General features: G+C 45.3%; 1 long non-coding RNA gene across 1 annotated transcript in view; it reads left to right on the forward strand.

The window, feature by feature from the left end:
* Positions 1 to 11,307, forward strand: part of LOC138114859 (uncharacterized) — a 39,045-nt gene extending 27,738 nt beyond the window's left edge. Inside the window, exons 4-5 of the long non-coding RNA XR_011152848.1 lie at positions 7,482 to 7,716; positions 8,537 to 11,307. This is a non-coding gene — a long non-coding RNA (uncharacterized lncRNA). The remainder of the gene's footprint in view (positions 1 to 7,481; positions 7,717 to 8,536) is intronic.
* The last annotated feature ends 1,136 nt before the right edge of the window (positions 11,308 to 12,443 follow it).

The raw sequence follows: 12,443 nt of genomic DNA on the forward strand, positions 1-12,443 counted from the left end.
CCCAGGGCGACTTGGGTTTCCAATTCGGGCGCGCTGCGTGATGAGGGCGATCCATTTGCTCCAAGTAGCATCGGTGGCGTGATGCGTGGAGGGAACCTTTCCTTTGAACATCCACCCCAGCACCGGTAGTCGAGGTGCCAGGAGGAGTTGTGCCTCAGTTCCAATTACCTCTGAGGCAGCTTGGACTCCTTCATAAGCTGCCAAGATTTCTTTCTCTGTGGGAGTGTAGTTGGCTTCGGACCCTCTGTAGCTTCGGCTCCAGAATCCCAGCGGTCGGCCCCGAGTCTCACCAGGCACCTTCTGCCAGAGGCTCCAGGACAGACCATTGTTCCCGGCTGCAGAGTAGAGCACGTTCTTCACCTCTGGTCCTGTCCTGACTGGGCCAAGGGCTACGGCGTGAGCGATTTCCTGCTTGATCTGGGCAAAGGCTTGCTGTTGTTCTGGGCCCCAGTGGAAATCGTTCTTCTTGCGGGTAACCAGGTAGAGGGGGCTCACAATCTGGCTGTACTCAGGAATGTGCATCCTCCAGAAACCTATGGCGCCTAGGAAAGCTTGTGTTTCCTTCTTGTTGGTTGGTGGAGACATCGCAGTGATCTTATTGATGACCTCAGTGGGAATCTGACGCCGTCCATCTTGCCACTTCACTCCCAGGAACTGGATCTCTCGGGCAGGCCCCTTGACTTTGCTCTTCTTGATGGCGAAACCAGCTTTTAGGAGAATTTGGATTATTCTCTCTCCTTTCTCAAACACTTCTGTTGCGGTGTTCCCCCACACAATGATGTCATCAATGTACTGCAGATGTTCTGGGGCCTCACCCTTTTCCAGTGCAGCCTGGATCAGTCCATGGCAGATGGTGGGACTGTGCTTCCACCCCTGGGGCAGTCGGTTCCAGGTGTACTGCACACCCCTCCAGGTGAAAGCAAACTGGGGCCTGCACTCTGCTGCCAGAGGAATGGAGAAAAATGCATTGGCAATGTCAATAGTGGTGTACCACTTTGCTGCTTTGGACTCCAGCTCGTACTGGAGCTCCAACATGTCCGGCACAGCAGCGCTCAGTGGTGGAGTCACTTCATTCAAGCCACGATAGTCCACAGTCAATCTCCATTCCCCATCAGACTTGCGCACAGGCCAAATGGGGCTGTTGAAGGGTGAGTGGGTCTTGCTGACCACCCCTTGGCTCTCCAGCTCACGAATCATCTTGTGGATGGGAATCACAGCATCTCGATTTGTCCGATACTGCCGGCGGTGCACTGTCGAGGTGGCAATTGGCACTCGTTGCTCTTCCACTTTCAGGAGCCCAACTGCAGAAGGATTCTCAGACAGTCCGGACAGGGTGTTCAACTGCCTAATGCCCTCTGCCTCCACAGCAGCAATCCCAAACGCCCACCTGAGTCCCTTTGGGTCTTTGTAATAACCATTCTGGAGGAAGTCTATGCCCAGAATACATGGGGCCTCTGGACCGGTCACAATTGGATGCTTTTGCCACTCCTTCCCAGTCAGGCTCACCTCAGCTTCCAAAAGGGTCAACTGCTGTGATCCCCCAGTCACCCCAGCAATGGATACAGGTTCTGCCCCCACATGTCCCGATGGCATTAAAGTACACTGTGCCCCAGTATCAACCAATGCATCATATTTTTGTGGCTCTGATGTGCCAGGCCATCGGATCCACACCGTCCAGAAAACCCGGTTCTCCCGTGCCTCTTCCTGGCTAGAGGCAGGGCCCCTCTAGCCCTGGTTATCATTCTTTCCCTGGGCATACATACTAGAGGTACCTTCGAGGGGATCTGACATATCATCCTCCTGTCTGTAATACCTGGCAGCTCGGTCACGGGAGGCTGAGGCTACTTTCACCTTAGCGGAACCCCCTCGGTTAGTGCCTCCCTCCTTGAGTTCACGCACCCGCGCTGCCAGGACAGAGGTAGGTTTCCCATCCCACCTTCTCATGTCTTCCCCATGCTCACACAGGAAAAACCAGAGCTCAGCTCGTGGGGTGTACCCTCTCTCTCTAGCAGGGGGACGACGGGCTCTGACCTGGGGGCCTGTGACTCGCACTGGTGCCACACTGACCTTCCTCATCTCCTCCCTTATCTCCTTTATCTCCTCTTTGAGGTCCTGGACCACAGCAGAGACATGAGTTTTCAGTGGACCATTGACCATGCTATCATAATTCCTGAGCTTGTTGGCAACAGAGCCCACTGTTTCTCGGTTATTGTCAGCATCAATGGTTGCAATGAAGGTGGTGTATTGCGATGGCCCTAGCCTTGCCAGGTTCCACATCATCTGTCCTGTGCACCTGACCTTATCGGGGTCATTACCGTGCTGTCCATCCCTCCCAAAGAGTACCTCTAATACTGCCACTTCTCTTAGCTGTTGGATCCCTTCCTCAAGTGTCTTCCACTGCATTCTATGATGGTACTCCTGCATTCTCTCTTTGTGAATGAACCTTTCTCTCACACTCATTAAGAGCCGGTCCCAGAGAGAAAGGGGTCCTGGCTCCCTCACAAATATCTGGTTCACACCTGGGTCCTGGGTCAACGATCCCAGATACCTTGCCTCACCACTATCCAGTTGCACACTTGTGCCCATGAGGTCCCAAACCCGAAGCAGCCAGGTGGTATAAGGCTCACGCCCCCTTCGCACAATGTCGTCTCGCATACCACGGAGACTGTCGTACGACAGGGACTCAATGATGATTTCTGGCTCTGGCTCCCCTGCTGGTTGTGAGGGCCCTGGTTCCCCATCATCATTAACTGGTCGTACTGATTTGGTCTTACACTTCCTCCTTTGCACAGGGGCGACTGCTGCTGGCTGTACTTGTCCTTGGGGTTCAGCTGAAACCTGGGCGGTTGTAACATCCGTGGGTTCCACTGCTGCACCGTCAGACTCACCCTTTTTGGGGCAGGGAGAGGTTTTTTCACTAGCTGAGGAGGTGTATTCCCTTAGCAATTGGCATATCCCCTGGTGCACCTGGCCCATCTCCTGGCGCATCTCCTGCATCCCTTTCGCCAGTACCCCCACCCATTTCGGGTAGTCCATTTCTGAGGTGGGCTGTTGGGCGGTATCTGGCTGTGGGGCAGGGTCTCTAGTGTCTGGGGCTGTGTCAGGCTCTGGGGCTGAATCAGGCTCTGGGGTAGGATCTCTAGTGTCTGGGGCCGTGTCAGGTTCCGGGGCAGGATCAGGCTCTGGGGTAGGAACTCTACTCTCTGGGGCCATGTCAGGTTCTGGGGCAGGGTCAGGCTCTGGGGCAGGATCTCTAGTCTCTGGGGCTGGTGTCTGGGTAGTTATCCAAGCCAATCTCAACTTATCCTTGAATGCTAAATAGAGTAGGCCTACCAGCAGCAGGTGGTTAGTATTCAGAAGGAATCTAAACCCTTCAAAAATTGATGGGGTGGGTCCAAATAACTGGTTGAGGGGTTGGGGGAAAACTTCCCCTGGTGTCATTTCCTCACAGAAGGTACCATTGTTAACATAACCCCAAAAACATGCGCTCAGTGTGTGATAGCCATTTATCCACGTGCCCACATTCCGGAGGAAGTTAAAAACCCATGAATTCCTCACCTTCTCGACCCACAGCACAAGCTGGATAACAGCAATGGTAGCCTTAGTGAGAGGACCCATATTCAAGTAGGGAGCTGCAAAGGGGAAGAATATAGCCACGGCCACATGCCACCCGAACCAGGGCAAAGTAGACCACATAGTGCTGCCTACCAAGGTTCCTATATCCAACACACCGAATTAAGTTATCCAGGAACTGTTATTCCTTTTTCACCTCTCTCTCTTAATGCCCTCAGGCCCCACGTTGGGCGCCAAGATCTGTCTCGGTTTGAAAGACAGGTGTCTGCTAAGGAAGGCAGAAGCCTCCCTTGGAGTGGCAGATGTAACCCCTTTCCCTCTGAGTTATTATAATTTTGAAATCAAGGGTCTTTAGGCAAAGATGTGGGAAAATAGGAATAACAGTTCTTTACTATATATATATATATATATATATATATAACTAGTCAAACAAAACAACAACAACTATGGCAGTAACAGCAAACACAAACCCAGTCCCAGCCTTCTCGGCTGTCAGGCTATTTCCCCTCGGGTGCAGTTCCGCTTGCAGCCGACAGGGATCGCTGGTGGCTCCCGGTGAGCAGGGCAGGTGCGATGGTTCCCCCGCGGCTGCAGGGGGCGCTCCGGAGCGAGCTCGGGGAACACGCGGCTGCTCTGGCGCCCTGGGATCCCGGGGAAGGGTGGAACAAAGGAGCTTCACAAACCGGTGGGCAGCTGGTCCCGGAGTCTCGGAAACAGCAGGCTGGACTGGTAGGCTGGAGCGGCAGGCACAAACACAAATCCCGGGTGGCAGACGAGATGTATCCAAAAGGGGAACCCCCCGGGGCTCCAGGCAGGCAGGGCAAGCACGGCTACAGCGTAGCGAAGGCTCGAAGCAGCAGCGGGGTGGGCGGCCACAGCCCCAGCCTCCAGCAGGGCAGGGAAAGCAGCCCTGGGATCCCCGGTGTTGTTCCCAGCAGAAAGGAAAGACGCCGAAAACGGGAACCAGCAGCTCCTCTCTCCGCGGCTTCTCCCTCCAGACGCTGAGAGCGAACTGAACTGCCCGCCAGGTGAAAACAAAAGCCTGGCCGGGCCCTTTTGTCTTTTCTTAAGTATGGCTATCTCCTCTCAAGTATGGCCATTTATCTCCTAGCAACATGCTATGGGAAAAAATTCCTTTAACAGAAAAAAAAACTAGGACTAAACTAAAACCCCAACAGTGTGCAGGTACTATCTTGGTGTTTACAAGTAAAGGATCAGCCAGGGTGTTTCAGAGCCACTGTGGTACATGATGCAGCATCATGGCAGTTTACTTCACACAGAAAAAGACACACAGGTGCGGAAGTTAAAGTTATAGGTATTGATGAGACAAAAACTAAAAGACAGATCCTCCTAGTCATTTTAGTTTTTTTTTTTTTCTGGTCAGAAATGATGTAGATAATCATTAGTTGAATGAGATCACTCAGTGTTATTAAAATAACATGCTATCAGGTTTTTGCTATATCGTGTAATAACTAAGCAGACTTTTTGGCTACAGAAAGAGGAAAGAGTGCATAGACTGAACTTTGATTTCAGCATTTGGTAAACAGTATGATAATTCAGATGTTTGTTCATTTTTCATCTATGTTTCGGGGCCACATGTTTTCAGTCAAGTTTTGGAAACTTATTTTCTGAGCTAACAGTATTCTTTAAATTATTATTTTAGATAGATCCATCTGGAAACAAAGGGGGAACTGCCCAAGACCACCTCTACACTCACAGTACTTAATTTTATCAGTAAAAGCAAAATTCTATGAGAGGGTATAGAATTAGAAGCCAATCAACAGAGGAAAAAAATGGCCTTGGAAACACCAGTGTCAGCATCAGAGGCAGCAATTCCTCTTTCTGTATTCTAGGCAAAAAGAGTTCTAGAGTGGAGTCTCCTCCCAGCACCTGGCCTGGGATGGGACATGTATTCTGGCAATTTGGCTAAATACTCAAGCTGAAAAATGAGCAAATCTACACTGTAAAATCATGTAGCCAGATGCAACAGGAAAGCCAATATTTCTGTCTCTAGGCAGAGTGGTACAAAATGCACTTGAGGGATACCTTTTCCCTAGACAGAGAAAGCAAAAGTTGGATGAATGTTTACTCCATCTGCCTGCTTTGGACAATGATGTTCAAGGTGACCAGGAAACACTTCAAAATAACATACAAGCGTTCCTCTGCAGAAATTTCTGTATGTTTTAACTGCATGTTCCTAAATGGGTGGATACTGATTTTATATCAAGGGATGTGTCCTCTAACAATGAGATGCTACTGATAACAAGCTGGTCTCATCAGTATCTTCCACATACCAGTCACTGGGAGAAGGGATTTCCATGAGTCACAGTGATTTATAATATGAATCCATTCAAAGTACATTATTTCTGTAACTTTTATATTAAGTGGAAATGCCTTAAATGAAGTATGAACCAATGTTCAAATGGATTTTTAATATGCATTTATATAAATATGAAGTGTTCACAAAAATTAATTTACAGAAAATTTGGGGTTAGGTCTGTATTTATTTGAGGTTCTTTTATGTATTTTTAAAAGTACTAGGAGTTAAAATATCCACTTTTGAAATTGTATTCTGGGCTATAAACTTTTAACTTAGAAGTAGATCCATCTGGAGTGAAGTCTGTATCACTTGAGAGAGAATCTTTTTCTAAATATGTATTGCCTTCAAAGCAATAGATATCCTTGAAGTTGGTTTGTTGATAACTTTGCAAATACTTTGAAGAAAGAAGTCTCAGGGTGCATTTGCAAACTTGGCACTTGGCAGAAAAAGAATGGTGAAGGCACTAAATATTGTAGTGTCAGGTTCTTGGTCTTATTTCAGGTGACATCCCAAATGCATGAGGGGTAAAACTGCAGATTCCCATAGCAATTAATTGGTGGAAACCAAGGACACTGATTTATGTGCAACTTGCAGAAAATCCATGGGCGTATCCAGCTGCCTTCAAGTAGAAGTAACCCCTGGGGGGAATGGCAGGGTGCATGTCTCTACTGGTCATCCCCAGAGACAGCTTTAGGCTGGTCCCAGCTCCCCTCTGTTGGGGTCTGTGCTTCCCAGGAGAAGGCGGGTTGCACCTCAGGCAAGAAACTCCCAAAGGCACAGGCTCTGCTGAGGGGATTCCCTGCTGTGGGAGCCCTTCAGACACCAATACCTGTCTTTTTTCCTATACAGAACTTAGGAAAGGGTTGAAATATCTCTGAGGGAATTCTGCCAGATATTCATGTATCTACATTTTCTACTCACTCAAGGGGAGCAGTGGTAACCAATGTACTAAAAGTCTTCAAATGCTGACAAATACAATTTAGATTTGAAGGCTGCCAGCAATTCTGTGGTAGTAAATCCCATTTGCAATCAAAGGGTGAGTCATTAGCCTTGACATTTGAGAAATGGAGATTACTATGAATTTATGAAAAAGATTCCCTAAAATGTTTCCTTAGCAACTGCTGCTGAGGAGCCTGGGGCATCTCTCAGGTCCCCAGGCTCAGGAAAGCTGGCAGTGGTGGAGCAGATGGTTTCCTATCCACTTGCTGTATGTAGTGCTAAGGGTTCACTATACTTTTCCACTCAAGTCTTGTTTAAGTGAGGAAAAATTGTGTTTTCTTATGTTCCGTTATCTTTACTGAGCTGATTTAACGCAGCTGAAATTATTCCAATGGGCACAGCTTATTATACAACACAGGGGCTTGAACTGTATCCTGCACAGGGCTATGAGCATTTTGGTCAGTTCCAAACACAACCCCAAGAGAAGTGATATGACAGCTTGTTACCACCATAACAAGCATAACATTTTATTTTAAAAAAGTTTTGTTAAAAAAAAAAAGAAGAAAGAATTAGAGAAAGCTATTAGTTTTCCATTTGTCCTCTGTTTCTGAAATGCTCTGAAGTCCTCTACTCAATCTTTTCCTTACAGCCATGAGTTTTTCTTCTATGTCAAGAAGACAGAGTAATGAAGACCTTCCATCCATAGGGTAACAACAGAATATTTCTTGGCCTGCTGTAAAATCACATCTATCAACGATATTATGTGTTTTATAACTCAGCCAGTTAATTTAATCTCAACACATTTAGTTTGGTTAAGCCAGAGAAAAACAGTTTTCTCTTAGTTAAGCAGGATTCTTGGCTGGCTGCCACATCGACAAAAAAAGGTGAGAGGCCTCAAGGGGAGCATGTGGGAAGGTGGGAATGGGGGAGAGGGGAACAAGGGCATGTGGAGAGACCTGGGTGTTCCTCGGAAAGGCAAAGGGGATATTGGCTGGAGGTAGCAGGCACTGGGGTTATACAGAAGGAATCCCTTGAGTGTACTACAGCAACATCTGTGCCCTGCCTCAGTCAGGTAGGCTATGAAACCAGAGATAAATCCCAAGAGAAGCTGGATGATTGCAAAGCCATGAAGAAATATCCTTATCTCATGGCATCTGCATAGACCAGTGCAGAAGGTTTCTTCTGGCCTGAGGGAACAGGTTTTAGTGAAGAAATGTGCAGCACCTGACTAGCACGTTCTGTATTCCTTCTTTTGTTGTATTAAATTAATTCCATTAGTAAATTAAATTCTAATTTTCTGTTTCCAGTAGTCAAAATTCTATTTATATGACTTCCTATGGTGGTAACATCTCAGGAGTTTCATGTACATGTGATTTTTTTTCTTCAGGATTTTTCAGATCTAAGTGAGACTAGTAAAAAAACTAATGGCTTCTAAGGGAAAGATACTACTGCTGGTGTAACTCACAACACAAACATGAGCACAAGTCATATACAGTTCTTAGTAATTCTACTGCAGAATATTTTCAGGGGAGTGGTTCCACAATGACATTCTTACAAAAATATGAAGAATATTAATTTTTCCAGTGGAAAGAAATCCTTTCTTTTCTCCTCTGTGAAACAAGACACTCCCCATATTTCTATTGCTCCTGTGCTGTACATCCACTGAATGACCTGTTATTCTGCAATCTCTCATGTATTTTACAGAGTCAACATTGCTATTCATCTCATGCAACTGCAGCCAATCTTGGCTGCCAGGTGAAACATGATGTTGAAACAGAGAAGCATCCTCAAAGAAGTACAAGCTCTCAAACCGTGAATGGCTTTGTGGATCAAACCCAGCATTTTAAATTACACCTGGAAATGAAGCAGAGAGCGGCAAAGTCCCTGGAGCGTGGGTGCAAGGACAAGAAGGAGGAGCGGTGGCAGGGCCGGTGGTCCCACCCTTGTCTGCTGAGGCTTTTGCAGGTTGGCTCTGAGCACATCGGATATGATTGGGAGCAGCTGCAAGCTGAGCCCAGTGCAGCGCTCCCAATACATTCCAGACGATGAATATGATGCAGACTTACTGGAAGAAAAATATATTTCTGAAGAGAAAAACAATTACTTCTCAAAGCAAGACAATGAAGCTGAACCGACAGTACGTGGGCATAAAATAGAACAGAACTTTTGGGCAGTGACTTTAACGTCTAATAAATCACCCACCTGGAGATCCTTTTGCAAGTGAGTTTCGATGTATCAGACCCCAAATATTTTCAGAGGTACATAAAGTTGAAAAATTATGCATTTAAACCTTGATTTCTCCCCAAAGGGACAAATACTTTGTTGTGTCATAGCCTCCAATTTTCATCTTAGCAGAAAGGTGCCTTTGCCACTCCAAACAACACGTGGGCTCTCTCACGGAAGTTATATAAAAAAGGCTTGGAAACACCACTTGATACAGTGGGTTTCACTGTCTGAGTCTTCAGAGGGGACTTGAACGAAATTTGCAAAAACATGTCAAAAGTTAAGTGGCGAAAATCAGCTTAAATGCCTAATTTTAATTTTGTTTGTTCTCTTTGTTGTTTCATTGTGGTGGGAGGGAAGAAGCTGTCTTTTTTCTCCCTGTCCTTTCATTTTGTTTGGGAGAAAATGGATGTTGGTGAAAAGAAGAGAGCTCTGGCAGGGACGGGAAAGAGGTTGTTTATTCTGTTTTGTTTTCTTTAGAAAGGGGCAACTCTTCTAAAAGTGGTGATGATCCAGTTAAAGGGGGACTCCGGGCGGGGAAGAGAAAAGAAAACTAATAATCAGCCTCTAAATGACAAGTTTTCTCTTGAACAAAAGAGCAACAGGAGGCAGTGCAGGCAGGGGGTCAGTGCCCAGGGGTAATGTGACCAAAACAATGGCTGGAGAATGTGTGAAGCTTTTGCCACTCCAGAAACTGCTGCCCCAGTGCCTTCACTGAGGGACTGCAAGGACCAAACCTGATCCAGCACTGGGCAATGTGTGGTGCCACTTCTGGAGTCCTCCAAATTGTAGGCAATGATTGACTGTGGGTAATGGAAAAAAGAATTGAAGGCTTGCGAGAGAATCCCCCCAGTTCTGAATGACATGTATGATTGAGCAGCCCCAGCCAATAAAGCAGAGCCCCTGCCAGCAACGGGGCTAAAGGTGGGGTTTAAAGTGACTTCAATTAAAGATGGAGACTGCTTGGCAGTGTCTGTGCTTCTCTTGCACTTGGTTAATTGTCTGTTGGGGAAAGCCAGCGGTGAAGCGAGATGATTTTAAACTATTATGAGCGTTCACGCAGAAGTTCATTCTGGTTTAGACTAAATTGGTTTTAATTTCAATTCATGTAACTTCTGTGTAGATGGGGCCTATGGCTTGCCATTTCGCAGCAATGGTGAATTTATAGCATATGTGCTCCAAACAGACTATCATGCAAATTCTCCTGGTATTTGCTCCAAGTCCAGTTCCAGCTGTCGGTGGAGATGGAGGAGCAGAATAGACCACTCACATGGCCTCCCATGTAATGCAGATTGGATCTATTGTCAGTCAGATGGACTGGTGGTGTGGGAGCAGTGTGAAGCCAGTTCTTTCACTACATGGTGTGTAAAGCAATGAGGCAGACAAAAGCTGGATTTAAATTAGGGAATATTTCTGCCAAATTTCATTCTCTGAAGCAGAAAAATAAAACACTTAATGTGCCTGGCAATGTTTATTCTGTGCACAGTGTTTTAACTGATCATAAAAGAAAAGCTACATGTGAACATTATCTAGCAACTTCATCATATTCTGAGGAGATGAGAGAGTATGATTCCACCATGGTTTGAAAAAGTATTAGACTTAGAAAGTGGATACAATATGGCAAGAAAACAAGGTGGCAAGAGGAAAAGAAAAAAAAAAGGTTCCTTTCGATTAGGTAGGAATTACCAGTTATAATCACATCGAAATCGTATTGTCCACAAAGGCTCCATTTTGAAAGTTCTTGGTGTCCTCGTGTCCTGATCAATGGCCAGAGGCTTCCCACTTTGCCTTCTTGCTGCTTATTCAAAGGAAAGAAAGATCTGAATGGTTGGAAAATATATGTGCTGCTCATGCACTAACTGCATGTGCATGAATATAAAAGAATTCCTTGCCTGGGCACTGTGGGTATCTGTGCTGATAAGGAGGTAGTAACTCTCATTGCATGCATATTGGCCCTTTGAATATTTGGCCCTGAATTCTGCTGGTGAAGTATTTTCCATGACTTTTCCACTGTATCTTCTTAGATACAGTGCTCCAATCATCCAATACCTTGACAGAAATAGAAGATGGTGTTAAAAATAATTCAAAGAAATAATACAAGACCATTTTTAATTCCAAATGATTGAAAGAGCAAGTATTAGCTACTGTGAATGAAAACATAGTTGTGTAATCCAAGGAGGAAGAATGTCAAGAATAACAACTTTGTAACTGGATTTGGAAAAATAAACAATTCTTTCCTTTTTTGCATAATAAATGTGGTGTGGGGAGCAAAACCCAACATTTTATGAATGCTGTTATGTGTTTTTATTTCTACTGGTTCAAAACAGCATTTGCTTCTTGAAATTAAATGGAATCGGACTGAGGTTTGTCCTTTTAGAGCCTTGTCTGGTACAAGGTAATGCATTGAAAACCCTATTGATATTGCAATTTTTCTGTTATGCATTGAAATTCTCATATTGCAAGTTGCTGGGGCCCTTGATATTTCACAAATTTGGGATCATTAAGGATGTTTTCCATGTCAGAGCTATACTAATTGTGACTGTGTTGATGACATCCACCATTCTACTTAAATTGAAAATTGCTGCTTACTAAAGATGTTGGACCCTGAGCTTAAGTCCTTGGTGACTGATTTGATTAGTCCATTTGAGTGAGAACAGGGCAACACAGGGGCTATGTTAATGGAACTTAAACAATAGGCCATCACTAATCAGAGACCTCAAGGTTGAAGTGAGGTTAATTGTTATGCGGGTGGTATTTGAAAAGAAGTGTTGACTGGTGTAATGCACTATGGGACTGTAGCATTTGAACATGCAGCCCTAAGGCCAGAGGTTTTGTTTAGTTTCCCAATGAAATTTAAAGCTACATTATGTACATCTCTAAACAACAGCCTATATGCTACTGCCTTTTGATACATCACAAGAGCAACAACTAATTGATAACAGAAATGAGCCCCCAGGCACAAAATTCAGATCCAAATCTGGTACTGGATTTTAATCCCTTTCTAAACTTGGTGAGGTGGGAATTGATTGAGTTTTGATTAAGCCCTTCATGAAATGCACATTCAAGATTCAAATGACTGCCCTGCCCCCGAAAGTTTAGGATATTCTAAATTCAGTTTCAGTTTAGTCCTAGAGTGCACATTTGGTGGAAACATATGAGCTGACAACTACAATGTCAATGCAAAAACATTTTGGCATAATTGGGAAGAACTGTTATTGATATTGCTGTGCAGACAGGGATTTATATCTCAACATGAGGGGCACAAGTACTAGCTAGATTTCTGAAGAAATGCAGCTTGTATGAAAATATTGGTATTTCATCCTTCCAGAAACTGTGAACCTGTAGAGATGAAGTCTCAAACTTTGTGAAAATAGCCTTAAAAGGCACA

This window comes from Aphelocoma coerulescens, chromosome 9 (assembly GCF_041296385.1).
Source record: "Aphelocoma coerulescens isolate FSJ_1873_10779 chromosome 9, UR_Acoe_1.0, whole genome shotgun sequence".
Taxonomy (NCBI): domain Eukaryota; kingdom Metazoa; phylum Chordata; class Aves; order Passeriformes; family Corvidae; genus Aphelocoma; species Aphelocoma coerulescens.